We start from the raw sequence: 16,299 nt of genomic DNA on the forward strand, positions 1-16,299 counted from the left end.
CCCTGTCAGTCAAACAAATCCACTCCCAAACATATCTGATTTTTAAACTTTGATACATTTAAAATAAACTGTATCTTTAAATCATGTTGAGGTTGTATTTGTGGTAACATCCAGGTGCTATGTTGGTAGTTAATGGGGCAAAAAAAAAAAGAGGAAAATGCTAATTTGTTGAAAGAGGGTGCAGATAGAGTGATGCTGAGGTGGGTGGGGTGAGCAATCAGCAACCACACCTGGCTCTCATTGGCTGAGACACCTGTAAATCACAAACACACTTCTAAAACCTACCTTAACTGGTAAAATCACCATGAAACCCATTATAATGGCTGGAATTAGTCATTCCGACCATAACAATTGATAAAAAAGACAAAGTTATCCAGTATATCGACTTTGTGTTTCGAGGAAGTGGGCGTTTCCAGCCGTTTAAATACCGAAGCCCCGCCCACTCCGCTAGTTAGTGTTGTGTTAGCTGACATCTTTTACGAGCTCCCGCCAGACCAGAGCCTCGTGTAACACCTGGACTAAATCCTGGAGGAAGGGATTGAGAGGTAACACTGAAAGACACTCGTATTATGTGGCTAACGTAATGTGTACTAAAGTACAAACTCCTTCTAGCTACACCCAATGTTTAGCTAGTTAGCTTCAGTTAGTTAGCCGAGCTAGCTCAGCTTCAAAGTAGCCAAACTACCTTGGTAAAGCAGCTTGTTAGCTACACAACAGACCTTTCAGCAACAAATAATGAGTGCAATAGCTGCAGTATGAATGGAAAAAAAAGCATTGTTAGCATCTGTCTCTGTAAAATGTGTTTGTTGTTGTCATTGTTGTTAGTCAGTTAGCTTTTTATAGCTAGCTTGCACTTTGTTAACTAGCTTGTTGCTTTGCCCAGAAAAATCTAATCTAAAGCAGGGAGATTACTGAGTTCAGAATCTATCTGAGCCTAGAAATGTTTTTTAAAAAAAACAAACAGAATTACTTCTAGTACAGTATCAAAATTCTTACAGTCTGAAAGTTACTGAATAAGGTGCAGAAAATGTGTCTCAATGAGTTTTTCACATTTGGTTTAAAAGAGACATAATATAACATGAAATCACTCCTGTATAATGTACATATCAGTGGTATTGATTGCAAGATCTGGAATTAAACAACATTATAACAATAAATAAATACATCCTTTGATTATTTCACAGGAAAGGAAGCACTGTATGGTTATAGTAAATCATACAGTTTATGATGACAAAGCCTGTTGAGTCTGTGGACTTTTCTTTAGGATCTGAGTGTATACTAACAACAGTTGATGGACATCCGTGGCAAATGGATGTCCTATTTGTGGGACTAGGACTTTCCACTCATGCATTTAATTTAATGACTTGTGCCACTGCTCTGTGGAGGAGGCTGTTCAGCTGCCAGACTGGTGGGAACGGTGAACGGCGTGTGGAGTGATGATTGAGGGGAAATATCAAAAAGCTCTCCCCCTGATGCAGAGCCAAGACATTAACGGCTCAAAGGTGAGAGGGTTGGTGAACTAGCATGTCTTCACTCTCCCAGAGGCCTGCTGGCCTTCACCTGTTCCCTGTCCTCCTCTCCTCCACCGAGTTTCCCCCCCTGCCCTGCAACAGACGTCTTATCAAACGTGACTGATTGCTGTAATCTGGACTCTAGGCAGCCATTAAGCAAATTACCTGAATCATTGCGAGGATTAGTCTCATTAACACATGATTAGCATCAAATTAAAATAATGAGTGTTTAACTTGTGATGTCTTCCAGTTGTTGGAACAGCTTGATCAGCCACGCCAGGGTGAAAGATGGGGCAGCCCTCCGTGTCAGGGATCCTGAGCTGGCAGAGGCCGACCCTGGTGCGGGGATGGACTATCCACAACTTCGCCCGGACTATCAAGAGTCGACCGGCCCAAGGTGAGTCTCACCCACACTGTTTTCTATTAGAAAATAATGAGGTAAGTGTAAAATGCTAAGTGTTGTGTTTGGCTGAAAAGTGAGGGGCGGCAACAGTTTGATTTTAAAAGGGAAACTTCTGTTATGGTAACATGGAAGTGATCGAGTCAGTGAGGAAGCCTAATGACTTATGTTTAAAATTTTGTAGATTTTAACGTCATTCAGATATACACAGATCAGAGAATATTGTATTGTTGTTGTCTTTTTAAATTTGGTAGCGTGACGACTCAGGGACAAACTATCAAAGCGCTGTGCACACCTTGAAACTGGCCTGCAGTGCAGCACCTTGATCTTCCTCACAGATGTCAATCAAGACGCTTTGTGTCCCCAGTAGATAGCCTTTAGTGAGCGTCTTCAGGAAGAAGGGAAGGACATGGTTTTTGGGGTGTTTTTGTAGTGCAAATTTGTCTTAGTTGTTGTTTCTTTTTGTGGCTTTTTAAAATGTCCTTAGAGAACCTTTTGGTTAGGAAGAACGATAAGAACTCAAGGTCATTTTTGTCCTTCGTGATCTTTAATATAAGCATGAAAACTTGAAAATGATGACGTGGGAAGAAAGTTGTTTGTCAGAGCAGTGAAACGACACACAACTTTTGTGTGGACAAGTTTGCTTGGACTGTTCTACCATTGTACTACCATTGTTCAAATAAATAGATAGATAGATAGGTGCTGTATTTATTATTTTTTAGATTCATCTCAAAAATACATTGAGATATGGTTCACATTGTCTTTGTGTTTTGACATATCTTATATGTCTTTTATTTTACACTTTTTGTGCAAAATCCATCTTGGTGTAGTTTTACATCTCCTCTCTCAGGCTTCTTGCTCTAGTAACAACAGGTTGATGAGCCAATCAGAAAAGAGGAAGCTCTGAGCTTCTTCTCTTCTGATTGGCTGACAATTTTCTGAGTAATTGAATAAAAATATAGCAGATTTCAAACCAAATCCTGCAAGGTTGGATGGTGGGTCCGGGTGGGGAGGGGCTTGGGGCATGGCTGAGTGCGGTGACTGCTTTGTTGTGACATCACAAAGTTCCAGAAGTCCTGACGGCTGGTTTTAAGGCTCAGTTTCTGAATACATGCTGTGTGCATTTCTCTGTGGACTGAGCGCTTATTAACTTACTCGTTAATATTGAACCATGCCCTGCTTTATGATCAAACAACACATGGACATCTACCTTTTTATACAATATGGAACCTTTTAATATAACAGTGGTTGATATTGTTACATCTAGTCCTCCATTATTATCGAAGTAATGCAGTATACGGTGTGTAAATTATGCATAGATTCCGAAAACTAAGAGAAATTTCCGTGCTAACTGGTGGAAAACACATTTGTGCTTGATGTCCATCTGTAACACAACTTGTTCACTATGGATAACAGGATTGGACGAGGCTTTCTACTGTTTTCTCAAATCCCAAACTCAGCAGACATTCAGTAACATCTGTCAAACCATAATTAATCAACATTTGCAGATGTTGCTTTCCTGCAACCTGTTGACATTTCCCCAAAAAGCCCTTGCAACAGAGAACATCTGATTACTTGAATAAATAGTAAAATGCACTATTATCATCCTCACAATCCAACGCCACTCCCACCCCCACTTCTCCCCATCCCTCCCCTTCACCTCTCTGAAGTGAAGATGAGCAAATGGCTTGTAGCAGCCAGGGAGTGTAGTGCACCTTCTGCTTTTATCTCAACAGAAGATTTATTTTAATACCACAAATGCATATTTAGTAACCGCTAAGTGTAGTTAAAAACTATAATGCTAACCTGCTGCTTGGAGATTATGGACCCTGAATGACATTATGTTTTATCAGAGTGGGTGGGTGGGGGGGTGGGGGGGGCAATGGATGTCAAGTGCTCAACCAGAAGCATGATTTAATATCATACGCAGCAAGTACAATTCCTTTTTGCACTAATGAAAACAATAGCAGCACTAAACACTCCAGCCTACATTTAATTTAATCTTTGAGGGATTATCTTCCTCGGCTAATGTCAGAGTGTAAGACGGCCCGTGAATATTAAATACATTTCCTCTGCAGATGCTCCGACAACATCGGCGGGATAATGTCAACAGATTTTTTTCTGAGTTTCTTCATATGGGTGGAATTACTTCATGAAACATTTATGGGGAAGCGTTTGCCTTTGCTGAGTTCTCCATTAAGCTTGAATGTCATGACACGAAGGGGGTGTGGTTTGAGGACAAAATTTGTGTTAATGGCCTTGTGTTCCTTTGGCTTTGGCTAAATTAAAGGGCTTAGCAAATCCATCTTAACCGTGACTGTGCTGCAAGGGAGGTGAAGGGAGGAGAAATCCACCGCAGCATTGTGCAGAATATTACACTGGAAGTACGGTCACTCAGAAGTCTATGTATTAGTTTAGTTTGAATAACTTTATTATTTTACATTATTGCACATTGCTTGTACGGCCATCCTCCTGCATTGAGATCTCACAGCCCTTCACTTTTAAAAATGCAAACACCTTCTGAAACAGAATCAGCAAACCAGAGGAGCAAATAACCCCAAATGTGTTTTTACCCACAACTTAAGGGAGGCAGTAATCTATGAAAAGTCCTGTACTTCCTTCCATGTGATCTCTTTAAACTGTTGCTTTTTAAGAAAGCTCCTTTTCACTTTTCTGTTCTCAAAATCACCGTAAATTAACATGAAGTCTGGTGTTTTAAAAAACAAAACACAGAAAATGCATTTAAGATAAAAGTTGAGCAAAATTTTAAGCAGTATTAAATGTGCGAGTTATCCCACAGCTTTTATAGTCATGGGTGGATTATATTTCATTGCAAAGTGAAAGTGTAAAAAGCTTTTTAGGTTTTAGGTTCAATATTGACACCATGAAAATCAGAAGCCTCCCCAGCAGTGTGGTCACTTGTCCGTCCAAGATGGCTTGAAGGTGTATATACCCGGTGCTCCTTCATCTCATTATCATCATCTCATTATGTATCTGAGCTGTTGTGTGGTGCTAAACTGCAGTGTGGGATGTGAAGCTGTTTCATCCACAGAAGCGCTGAAACTCTAAAACTCAGCAGCCAGCTGGAGTTTTACGGTTGTAAGTCAACCTCAGAATGGCGTCTGTGATTCGCCGAAGTCAGTGATAAAGTAGACAAACTTAACAGCCACAGCCAAAACGCACCAGCATTTGGTTAGTGGCTGATGATAATTCCCCACACTGTCGCTACTTTATGTCTGTGTGAGCGCATCTGTGATCTCTGCTGCAGCGAACAGTATTTCTCACTGAGTGCACTGTTGTGTTTGGCGCGCCGCTTTTTCCCCCTGCAAGTGAATGAAAAGTCATCCTAAGGACAGAGCGGCACCGCACTAATTGCAGTTGATTAATAAAATACTAGCACAGGCAGCAGTTGGCAACTCCATTATTATGTTTCTCAAACAGATTAATTGCGCCGAACAATATGAGCCTGCCACCGGTGATAGCGAGACTTTGGATACAAAGGCAGTCATCAAGACTGAGCCCGGCTCACATTAGTCATTCTAAATAGCTCACTCAGTGATTACTCTCATCTACAATTTCAGTCTGAGGTGCAGGGATGTGGTGTTATGAGCTAGCAGATGCTCGAACTGCAAAGAAATACGACTGATTGTGTTTTATCAATACAACAAAAGAAAGGAAAAAAAAACCTCCCAAAACATTCACACCAGTAAATTCAATCAGTCAGTCGTGTGAGTGTAAAATAAAGAATCAGATTTGCTGACCAGAGCGTAAGAGCCAAATACAAACGTATTCGCTCACAGTGCAGCCCCTGAAGTTTGGGCTGGAGGCTCACACTGTGTTAATGAACTTAAGATGAGGGGGGAAAAAGGGGGTCCCTTCCTCACGACAGCAAATAGCCAAGGGCAATAGCCGATAACTAATGTGTGTAATATTGCAATTAGCATGGCAAAGTACTTACAGGGATCAAATTAAAAAATTCATTAACGTCCGCACTTAATTAAGAAACACTTTTCGGTTTACATGATAAATTATGACACCTATTAAATCTTCAGCTACAAGCTGTAATGGCCTTCTTTGCTCCTGGGTATAGACAGTGTTTCCTTTCAGGTTCAAGGAACTCTCCAAGGACCTGAAGTATTTATTAAAGAGTTTTATTAGGAATAATGTTTCCCTGCGAGGGATACAGGAGCAGCCATTTTAGGGGACATGTGTGGGTGGGTGGTGTGGGGGTCCCCCCTCCTCGCATTTTGCTGCTGTTGCACCTCAGCGTTTTGTCAGCCTTGAACAAGTCGGCTTTAATTGAAACAAGACTGGGAAGAGCCTTGAGATGAATGTATTGTTAAATTAAAATAATAAATTGAGGAGAGGTACATGAGAATAGCAAGATTGAAGTTAAAGATGTGGCTATTATACTTGTCCTTCAGCTCTTTACATGCACGCAGTGTAACAATGAAAGAGCTGGTATCAGAGACAGATCTCCTGATCCCTTTTCTAGAAAAAGCTTAACCCTCTAAAAACAGTTTCTCAACAGAGCCCTGTGTCTTCAAAACTTTGAATAGAAGAAAGGATTTAAAAGGAGTCTATTAAATGTCAAAAAATATTGAAAAATTGCACTTTTAGAGAGCCTAAAGTGAAATTCTCAAAATGCTGATTTTGACTAACCACCCTTCCAAAATCCAAAGATATATTTTATTGACAGTCATATAAGACAAAGAAAAGCAGCAAATCCTCACATTTGGGAAACTGTAACCAGCATTTTTGGGGGGATATTTACTTAAAATTAAGAATTATCGAAATAGTAATAGTTTTTTCTTCAATCAGCAAATCGAATAATTGACTAATTGTCGCAGCTCTACCTAAAAGTTGCAATAAATTAAGCTATGACCTCCACAAGAATTGAAGTATTGACAGTGCCGATTAACCCCTTAAGAACTTTAACGTTGCAGCCATTCTGCTGTCGCACCATCTTGTTTACTTTTAGGATAGCAACAGTTTTAAAAAACCTTTATTGCTCCATGCAACATCAAATTAACATTCATATTGTTTTCAATGACACTTTCTTAAAGCTGAAAATAAAATACAACTAATTATAAAATACAGCTGTTGGTGTTGAGAACCGACCTTTTTTACTCAAGCCGAGCACTAACGAGGATGAATGTGCATCAGCTTTAACTGAGAGCAGTGAACTGAACCTCTGCTGCTTTTGCTGATATACAGATAGAGCACATCTGGTGGAGCAGCTGATATGATTTGTTTACCTCCTGTATATACACTATGGATACATTAACAACACTGCAGAGACATGCATGAATCCTGAGGTGTGGCTTACGTCCCTGCAGACCGCATTGAGCTTATGGTCTGCAGTGGTTTGTTTGACTCGTTTGACTGCAGGCTGCCGTACTCTCGGACTGAAATCACTGCGTCTTTATGCAGACTCACAGAGAAAAAGCTTTGGGAAGACGCCAGCTGGTAAGCACACGGTGTGTGTTGAAGTTCAGTCTCATCGTGGAGGCACCGCTGCGCTCGGAGGCGACTGTTCCACTCCCTGAGCGGGGGAAACCCTGCAGCCTTAATCATCTCATTTATATCCCAAGGATGATTCTACACACCAGTAAACATTAAACTGATCATCTCAAACAAGCAAGTAAATTTAACTGATTTGCAGCGCAGCTTTCCACAGATGAACCTGTTGGTACACAACAGAGTAAGATGAAATTAGATCAGTGCGGGCGCTTGCGGTGGCCTTAATGCGCCGCTGCTTCCTCATAGCTGTCGAGAAGCTCTTGACAGGAGGCTTCTTGAACTTTGATTGGTTCAAGTGGCCATCCTAGACAGCCTCTTCATTTTGGTAATTTGTGTCTCCAGTATATCCAAGATGGCCTCGTAGCCTGGGTGCATACAGATGTAACATTTGCCATGGCTTCAGTTTATTCAAAACATACAGCAACAGATGAGTCGACTGAACGCTGCACAGCTGAGCTACTGTATTGGTACTTTATGAAAATCTGCCATCTCTCCTAGAGTGGATGGATCATTGTGCAGGCCTATAGTGCACAGGTCTGGAGGCCTAAATGATCAGGGGTCACCAAAGCCATAACCTCTGTTTGAAGGATCTTTTACTCCCATTTCCAGGAGAGATTACTCACAAGTAGTGATACTCTGCCCGTCCATCAAACGTCCGTCCGATGTGATGTAAAATTATAATATTTTGACAGTGAGTGCTGGGATTGCCCCCAGCCCCCTTGCTACCCTGCCCAGGAATAAGTAGTTATAGATATGGATGGCTGGATGGACTGATACAGTACCAGGAAAGTTGGCTACGAGCCTAAATTAAAACTAGTACAGCAATATAAATGTCTGACAGCTGTGTAGCTCAGCTTTGAGGAAGGATAAGCTGCATTACATGATGAATTCCTTTAATATTTTTTTTATAGTGTGCTGGAGTGTTTTGTATAAATTTGCGTAGAGGAGTGTCGGTGTGTGTCTCTTTATTAAACTTCAGGTGCACATTTTGGTAGCATTGTCTCATAATCTGTCTATTCCTAGATCTGTTTCCTGGAAATTCCTTGTAACTTTTGACACGGGTAAAAGGAGAAATACATTTTTTCCAAATATCTGTCAGTCAATCACAATTGCAGGATAAACTCTATCAAATATTACAGCTTGTACTTCTTCCCTGACTTCTTCCTTCTCTGAAAAGTAATGAAATCTTTCCGAAACTGAATAAATTAGCGGTCGCAGACTTTGCTCCATGAGACGATGAATATCTTGGGTGTTGAATCTGTGTTGGATTGACGGAGAGGTTCACGGTACAACAGTTCTTCCCTTCTACTGCTGCTTCTTGGCTGATCTCATATCAGAGATGATTATTTCAGCATTACATGTCTTAGCTACTGCTTCCTTCATCAACCCTTTGAGTAAATAATTGGCAGTGCATGTGACAAAATGGCCGGTGGACAAGTCACGAGCGTGCAAATCTGCGCTTCATTTGAAGCCTCGAAGCAGGGCCTGGCTCACTTCTGTTAGATTATTTAAAACAAGTGTCCGGAGCCATGTGCCATGACTAAATTATTAACTGTGTATTTCATAATGTTACTGACAATATGTTAACGTGTTTTTTCGCCTCCCCCTGCCGTGAACAGATGGGTCCTTTTACTTTATTTTCCACATCAAGTATGATTATTTCTTTGTGCCAAAAGCCACCTGCCGTTCCTTGGTCTCTGTTCTAATTATTTATGTTGGTAACACACAGCAGGACTTGTTATCAGTTGGATGGTATCTTAATAAAGGAAGGCACATCAACATATTGACATCATGTTCAAGGGGAAAATTTATCATCGCGCAATAAATGGGCAGAGGGGGCTACCAGAGCGGATCAGGCCATGTGCCAACACCTCCAAATCTGACCTCCTTTTGTTCCCTGACTCCTGAGTTCCCTCTCCAGCACACATCTGAGGAACCATGTGATGATAATTAGGTGAAAGCCCATTAAAAAGTCAAATAAGAGAGAATACATTATCATTGAGGCACCAGGACCTGATGATTTTCACTTGTGTGTGTGTGACAGAGAAGGACGAAGGGGTCCAACTGCTGCTCGCAAAAGACAAAAAGTCACCGCTTGTTTATGGCACGTAAAGTTTGTGATGATCACACCTTTTGTCCAATTAACAGAGGAAACGTTAACTGTCTTACAGTTCGTATTTGTTGTGTGTTACAGCTCACAGAACTAGCGCTTGTTAACAAAATTTGTGTGAACTCACAAGTTCTGTTTAATTATCCAAACAACATTTTACAGGCAGGTAATAGACAAAACAAACCCGAGTCAAGTCTCAAATAATGAAATAATTCTATATGATATTTGTAACTAGTCTTTTAACCTGTGGTTTGTCAGGATACTGCAGCATTTTCTGATGCATACAAGGTAATTCAAAGTGTTTTACAGAGGTATGGAAATACATTGGAAATAGAACATTACGATTACATTAATATAGCATTTTAAAACAACAAAAATACATGTTAAAACATTATAATAGATACTTTAAAAGAAGTGCTGCAATGATAAAAGACATTACAAACAAGAAAATGCAAAAACAAGAAGATATGTATTAAAAGATTAAAAGATGTGAGCTGAGGTAGTTGTTGTAGTTTAAGTGGGTTTCAACACGACACAAGACAAAGGCATGAAAATATGTTTTCTCATTATTTGTGCATTTGCCTTTTATAGATTGTAAACCCAATTCTTGTGAAGAGAGCAGTCTTGGTCTTGGTTGTAAATCACTTTTATTGGTGTTCACTTATCACAACAGAGAGAAGGAAATGGTTAATGATGAGCTTTACAGGGAGTGCAGTAGACGAGTGGTAAAGTAAAGTATACTTTATTGTCCCACTGGGGATACTTGTCTCAGGCTCCAAGCCACTGCATCACATAACACAACAGCATTATAATGCCCATGAGAGCAAGTACATAAATAATACATACAAAATGTACTGAGGATAACATGTTGAATGTGAGACCGGGTCTTTTAAAACAGTGTTTTCAGTAATAAAACTAGTTGTAATAATAAAAGTGGGATAGAAGACAATAGTTTGAGGAGTAAAACTAGATATAAGCATGTATAGAGTCATGCATGTAATAAGAGGCTACATACTTCTGTAGGTTTGGGCTCCACACAGTTCACCTGCAACATGAATGAAATGTTTTTGTTTCTTTCTAAGCACCTTTATGTATTTGAGGAGCTGAATATGAAAATCACGCCAGACTTAAGTTTGGTTCTGCTCGGCTTTCGAACCAAATACTAAACGCAGCATCTACCTACTGCTATTCCATTAATGTGTTGCTTCATCGTCTTTTTAAGTTGGAAGCTTCTACCAAACAGCATCGCAGTTCAGTTTACATCGCACATATATAAGGAAACTGTATTTAAATAGCACTTCATATCAAGAGGACGTTTATTAAAGAAAAGCAGTTGTGCATAGCCTTAAATAAAGAGACACAGCAATGTATGAAAACAAAGGCACAAAGTGTACAAACCACAAAATATAAGTTTACAAGATCAAAGAAAAGATGAAAACGTGAGTTTTATGATGCTTTTTTTAATGAGTAATCTTCCAACCGGGCCAAATAAATTGAATGTAACGAAAAAAACACTGCAAAGCAAAAAAAATTAAAGAGAGAAAAACCCAATTCCACCCATGCTTATTAGGGAACACCACATCAGAGGTTCCCCACAGAGCTGGAGAATGGAGATTGAGTCAAAATATTGCAAATAAAAGTAGCAATTAAGTTAAGTATTCATGGCATTTCAAAGCATCCTGTCGTGGGGATATGTCACTCTTAATCAGCACTCCACTGTTCTCAAATGTAGAACACTTACAATTAAACATACTCAATACTTTAATCCCCGGGAGCTAAAAATGAAAATACCGTAATTACAATTTCACATGTACAGCTCTTCTTGTTTCTAATGTGACTGGAAATGGGTTCAAAAATATGTCATTGATGACGGGGCGATGCATTATAATTACAGATTCCTCTATCCTTTCTAAGCTTTTCTATCCATCCCAGGCCAAATACAAAAGCCGACGTATTACCCCACGAGGGCAGTAAGCCATTGTAGCACTCCCATTATGAAGCCAGATTTAAAAGGGTTACAAAACCTTTATCTACCCATTTAAGAACATATATGGGCTCACGGTATCCACAAGAGTGCAGTGAGGAAAAGCCATCGCGGGGCTCAGACAATGCACTGACCATAAATCTATAATAGCCTTTAGGATTAAAGAATATGCTCTCTGAGTTTAATTACATATTGCTTCTGAGAGGTTTACCCTGCTGGGATGGAGAGGCACATTGCCGCTCCTGGTGACTGCAGATGAGGGACAGACGGCCAGTAAATTAACAGAAGGATTTATTTAAAACTCAACTAGTGAAAGTTTGTGTGCGTCAATGCATCCACGTTCACCGCCATGCGGATACGGCGAGGGTAAGAACATAAGAACAGGACCAACTGACAAACATACGGCACACACACATCTACGCAAGCGCACACACAAACACACACATGATGCCACACCGTCCTGCTCTCACTACGGTATACACTCACTCGTTTCCTGTCCCTGTTATTAAAGCAGGAGCTGGTATTTTCATACAAATAATTCTCCCTTTGCAACATTATAGTGATTAAACCTATATCTAGGTCATAAAAGCTCTAATATTTGTTGTTTAAAACAGTAAAGCTGCAGACTTACTGTGAACCACAACCACACTACTGGACCACAATTAAGAGGAAACAAAAGAAACAAGAAGCTCCCCACCGCAGAGTGCAGCAAGTTTTTTTTTTTTTTTTTTTTTTTTTTTTTTAATATTTTAAATTAGCAGCAGTAATGGCAGTCGTTACAGTTTGATTGGCGTCCATTGGTGCCCACCTGGTGTCATTTCCCATAATAAAACAAAATAGTAAAGTGCATTAACTCCTTGGACACGGTCAGAATACTACACTGCAGGGCTGAGAGAGGTTTAGACGGGACAATGTGTGTGTGACATTGTACATGACATTTATTTTCTAATGCTTGTACGTCGTATAATGAGTTAAACATTGCGGACTTCTGGTCAGATGTCAAGCTGCTATATACTCTAGTTTATTCATATGGGATTCAGACTTTATTTATTGAAAACTGTCAGTGAATTCAACCTGGTAATTTGATAAATTTGGGTGATGTTGTGACTGACATCATTATAGTATCAAAGAGGGACCCAAACTGTTCACAGCTCGGTCCTAATGCTCTTTAAATATAAGTACATGTTCTACACTTGTGTATGGGTGTGTAGCATCAGCTCATTGTCTGCTCTGGTGCACAGGAAGTGATGTGCGTCATGTTTCCGACTTATTTTGGCGCCTTCGTTAGAGTCCCGTGAGGTGTTTACTGTATTGTGTTAACGAGCGTTGTGTATAATATGAACAAAAGATGGCATGAAATTGCTTTCTTTATTTCTCTGTCTCTCTGACAAAAAGCAACACTAAGTCCGATATTCATTTTTACAGGAACATCTTCCCTTTGCATCCTTTGATCAGACGAGACTTTATATCCTTGCAGGTGAATATTCCCTGTTCGCTGCTGAGCCCTTTGGAGGCGTCGAGCCCACAGGTTGTCTGTGCAGCAGGTTGATGCATAGTTATGTGTTGTTGTTATAGGCGACGTCCAGCGGCCATAGTAATTATGACAGGAGCTAATGAAGAAGTCAAAGCACAGGAAGGTCACACAGGAGAACGGAATGAAGTACTTATTTGAACGCAAACCACGATCTCTTCCTAAACCTAACCAAGCCGTGACCGTTTGTTATTGTAACCATGGGGACGAAGGTCCGGTACACCTGCCACCATTGGGGCATTATGTCAGGAGACATTCCTACGGGTTGTGTCAGAGGATTGGAACAAACAGTCTATATGGTTGTTCAGGTTGGAGGACTTTTCCTCCAAAGGGACGATACAAAGCTGAATGTAGGTTAGCACGTGCTTCGGAAATGTAATGTCTGAGTGAACTTGTTTTAAACTCACACTGTGCTGCAGAGCAGACACCTGAGTTTGTAGATGATTTGTTTTGAGCATACATCACTTTTCTTTTCTTTTTTTTTTCTTCGTGATGAGTGCGCTCGCTGAATACTGTTGAGTCCTCAGGTTAGACAATACTACCTGCAATGTCATGGGGAGGAATTCATTAAAACCCTGCGAGTAGTTATTTGATTTATAGCAGTTCTTGGATCCCTTCCTTTTGAATTATAAAGTCTTGCAATTAACAGATTGAAAGGACATTTAACCCTGTGTTGAGGGCGTGCTGCGAATTACAATGAATGCCGACTGAGTTTAGAGGCAAGAAAGTTTAAAACAACGAGAAAAGCTTACCCAGTTGAAGCAGGGAAGTTCCCCACAGTACTGTAGGACAGTAGGACAATAATTCAGCAAGTTATGGAAATGACTTCTATTGAGTACATTCCTTTGAAGAATACTGGGAAGATTATTAGTCTGCTTTAATTAGTATGCAAATGTATTTCTTTATGATCACTTTCCCTCTTTCTTCATTATATTTCATCTCTCTATTTATCCTTCAAGAAAGAGAAAGATTCAGTTCACTTTGTCTTGTGTTAGAGTGCTAATTTATTGCTCTGTAATTAATTTCAAATGCATTACCCATTAATCAGACACATCTGCACAATTATGTGCACAGAATTTCTTTCCCAGTGGCTGAACTCACCTGTCCGTGCTGCAATCTCGTCCATTTACCATCAGAGATGTTTAATTTGATGACTTGGGAGGAGGTCAAACAAGTATTTGAAGTGATATTTTACCTGGATGGAGTGTTTTTCACTTTTTTTTTTTTTTTTTTACTTCGTCTTGAAACCAATTATCATCAGTCACTTGTCAAAAAGCAGAGACAGCAAGACTGAACCAGTGACTCTGAATGTGGGATTCAGGAGCCCCGTCTGAGGTCGCACAGGATCATTTACCCCAAGTCACATGAGTATAGTGTAGGACAGTATACAGTATAGTACGTATAGTATAGTGTGTGTGTGTGTGTGTGTGTGTGTGTGTGTGTGTGTGTGTGCGTGCGTGCGTGCGTGCGTGCGTGCGTGCGTGCGTGCGTGCGTGCGTGCGTGCTAAAAGTGAAAATGTCAAAAACAAAAAAAATTACAAACCAAATTGTAGGAGAGAGTTTAGCTCTCCGTTTCTGTCAGAAGCACAAAAAACTCTTCACACTTTGGATCTCAGTTCTCCGGTTGTTGTTGAGTAATTGTGAATAGTAGTTTGGCAAAACAATCCAAACTCAAGGTCCAATTGTTTAACTGAACAAACTTTGTATTGCCTTCCTAGGAATGTTAGTATGTAAGGCTTGAATTTATTTTATTTTATGAAAGTTTATGTTGTTTTGACTCATCAATTTATCCATATTTAGAATCTGCTGTCACAAAATTTGCATATTGGGCAACGGTCTGTTTAGCAGACTGTAGATTTTAAGATGCTTTAAAACCTCCCAGGATTTGTCAAATGGTTTTGGAGAACGGTTCCAAGTATCAGGTCTTAATGTCTTTTTTGGTGAAATATGTATCTACAGCCTCTAATCTTTCTTCACTACCTTACTCAGGATTAAATCCTGGAAATCAGGGGGAAAAAATTTACCTCTTTTCACATTTACAAGAGGGAGCCGTGACTCTGTGCCTGTTTGGTTATGAGTATTTTGGAGGTATTAAAAGGGTCGAGAACTGCTGTTGCAGTCTCCCGTTAACTACTGGGGGTGACACAGGTTTAGCAGGGAGATCAGTCAGACCTTAATCTCTTCATAGCTGTCCATGCATGCCTTCCTCTCCACCTCTGTTCTTATTCAGATAATGTTTAATTCCCATAATCCACAGCCGTGGCTATGGTCTGAATTAATGTAAGCTCATAGACTTCACAGCTAAATGAAACAAGACCCTATTGTTGTCACAACAACGTATATATATTACAGCAAGGAGGAGGGGGTTGATTAAATCGCCCCCTTCCTGTGCACTGCTATCAAAGCTTTGTTTTGTTTTTTTTGTTTTTTTTTTATCATTGCTGACTAATAAGACCCTGCAGAGCTTACAGGGTTGCAATGAACAAGATCACATTGTGGCAGATCACCTGCGCTAACCTTCTGTCTGGTTACAAGGCCTGTGATGTACTGTGACTGCTTCAATCAGAGTAGCAGATTTGAATATCCACAAGACTTTCCAGTAACACCCTCCGCGCGAGATTTATGTCCTCATTGAGAAAATTACATTCACTCCCTGTCCTCACTGTTTGGCATCCATTACAGTTCATTATTATCTTCTGAAGCCGTATACAGCTCTGTAATAAAACGGGGGGGGGGGGGGGGGAAGAAAAGCAGAAGTTTGTGCCTAGATTGAAGCATAAATTGTCCTGTCCCTGCTGTTGCAAAACACTGGGCCGTATCTAATTATTTTCTTTCTCCTCCTCAGTCCGTCTGTCTGTAAGTCCAGACATGCTTTTTGACCAAAGCTGTGCAGCCTGTATTTCATATTGAACTTATTTTCAGCCGTACTAGCAGACTGGCTCTGGAAATGGCAGCGTTGGTCAGTCCATTTGTCTGTCCCGTCCAAAACTGTGGTGCAGTATGAACCATCTCAACAACATTGGATGGGGCTCCCATGACATTTGGTTTCCATGGTCCCCGCTTTCTGTCTTTCACTTGTACTGCAGACAATCTCTCAATGTAAGATTATTAGCATGCTTACTTGAGCTGTGTCCCAGTTCAGGGGCCTCATCTGCGAAGATTAGGCTGTCCCATTTCAAAGACTCTTTCTAACGTGGCTAAGAAATGCAGCCCGGGTGGATCCTTCATGGCCCAACATAT

At 40.4% G+C, this 16,299-nt stretch overlaps 1 long non-coding RNA gene across 1 annotated transcript in view; it reads left to right on the plus strand.

Moving 5' to 3' along the window:
• Positions 1 to 332: 332 nt before the first annotated feature.
• The window catches only part of LOC130169903 (uncharacterized), a 39,897-nt gene continuing 23,930 nt past the window's right edge, over positions 333 to 16,299 (plus strand). The window contains exons 1-2 of the long non-coding RNA XR_008827909.1: positions 333 to 545; positions 1,762 to 1,908. This is a non-coding gene — a long non-coding RNA (uncharacterized LOC130169903). The remainder of the gene's footprint in view (positions 546 to 1,761; positions 1,909 to 16,299) is intronic.

The sequence above is a fragment of the Seriola aureovittata genome, chromosome 5 (genome assembly GCF_021018895.1).
Source record: "Seriola aureovittata isolate HTS-2021-v1 ecotype China chromosome 5, ASM2101889v1, whole genome shotgun sequence".
Classification (NCBI taxonomy): Eukaryota; Metazoa; Chordata; class Actinopteri; order Carangiformes; family Carangidae; genus Seriola; species Seriola aureovittata.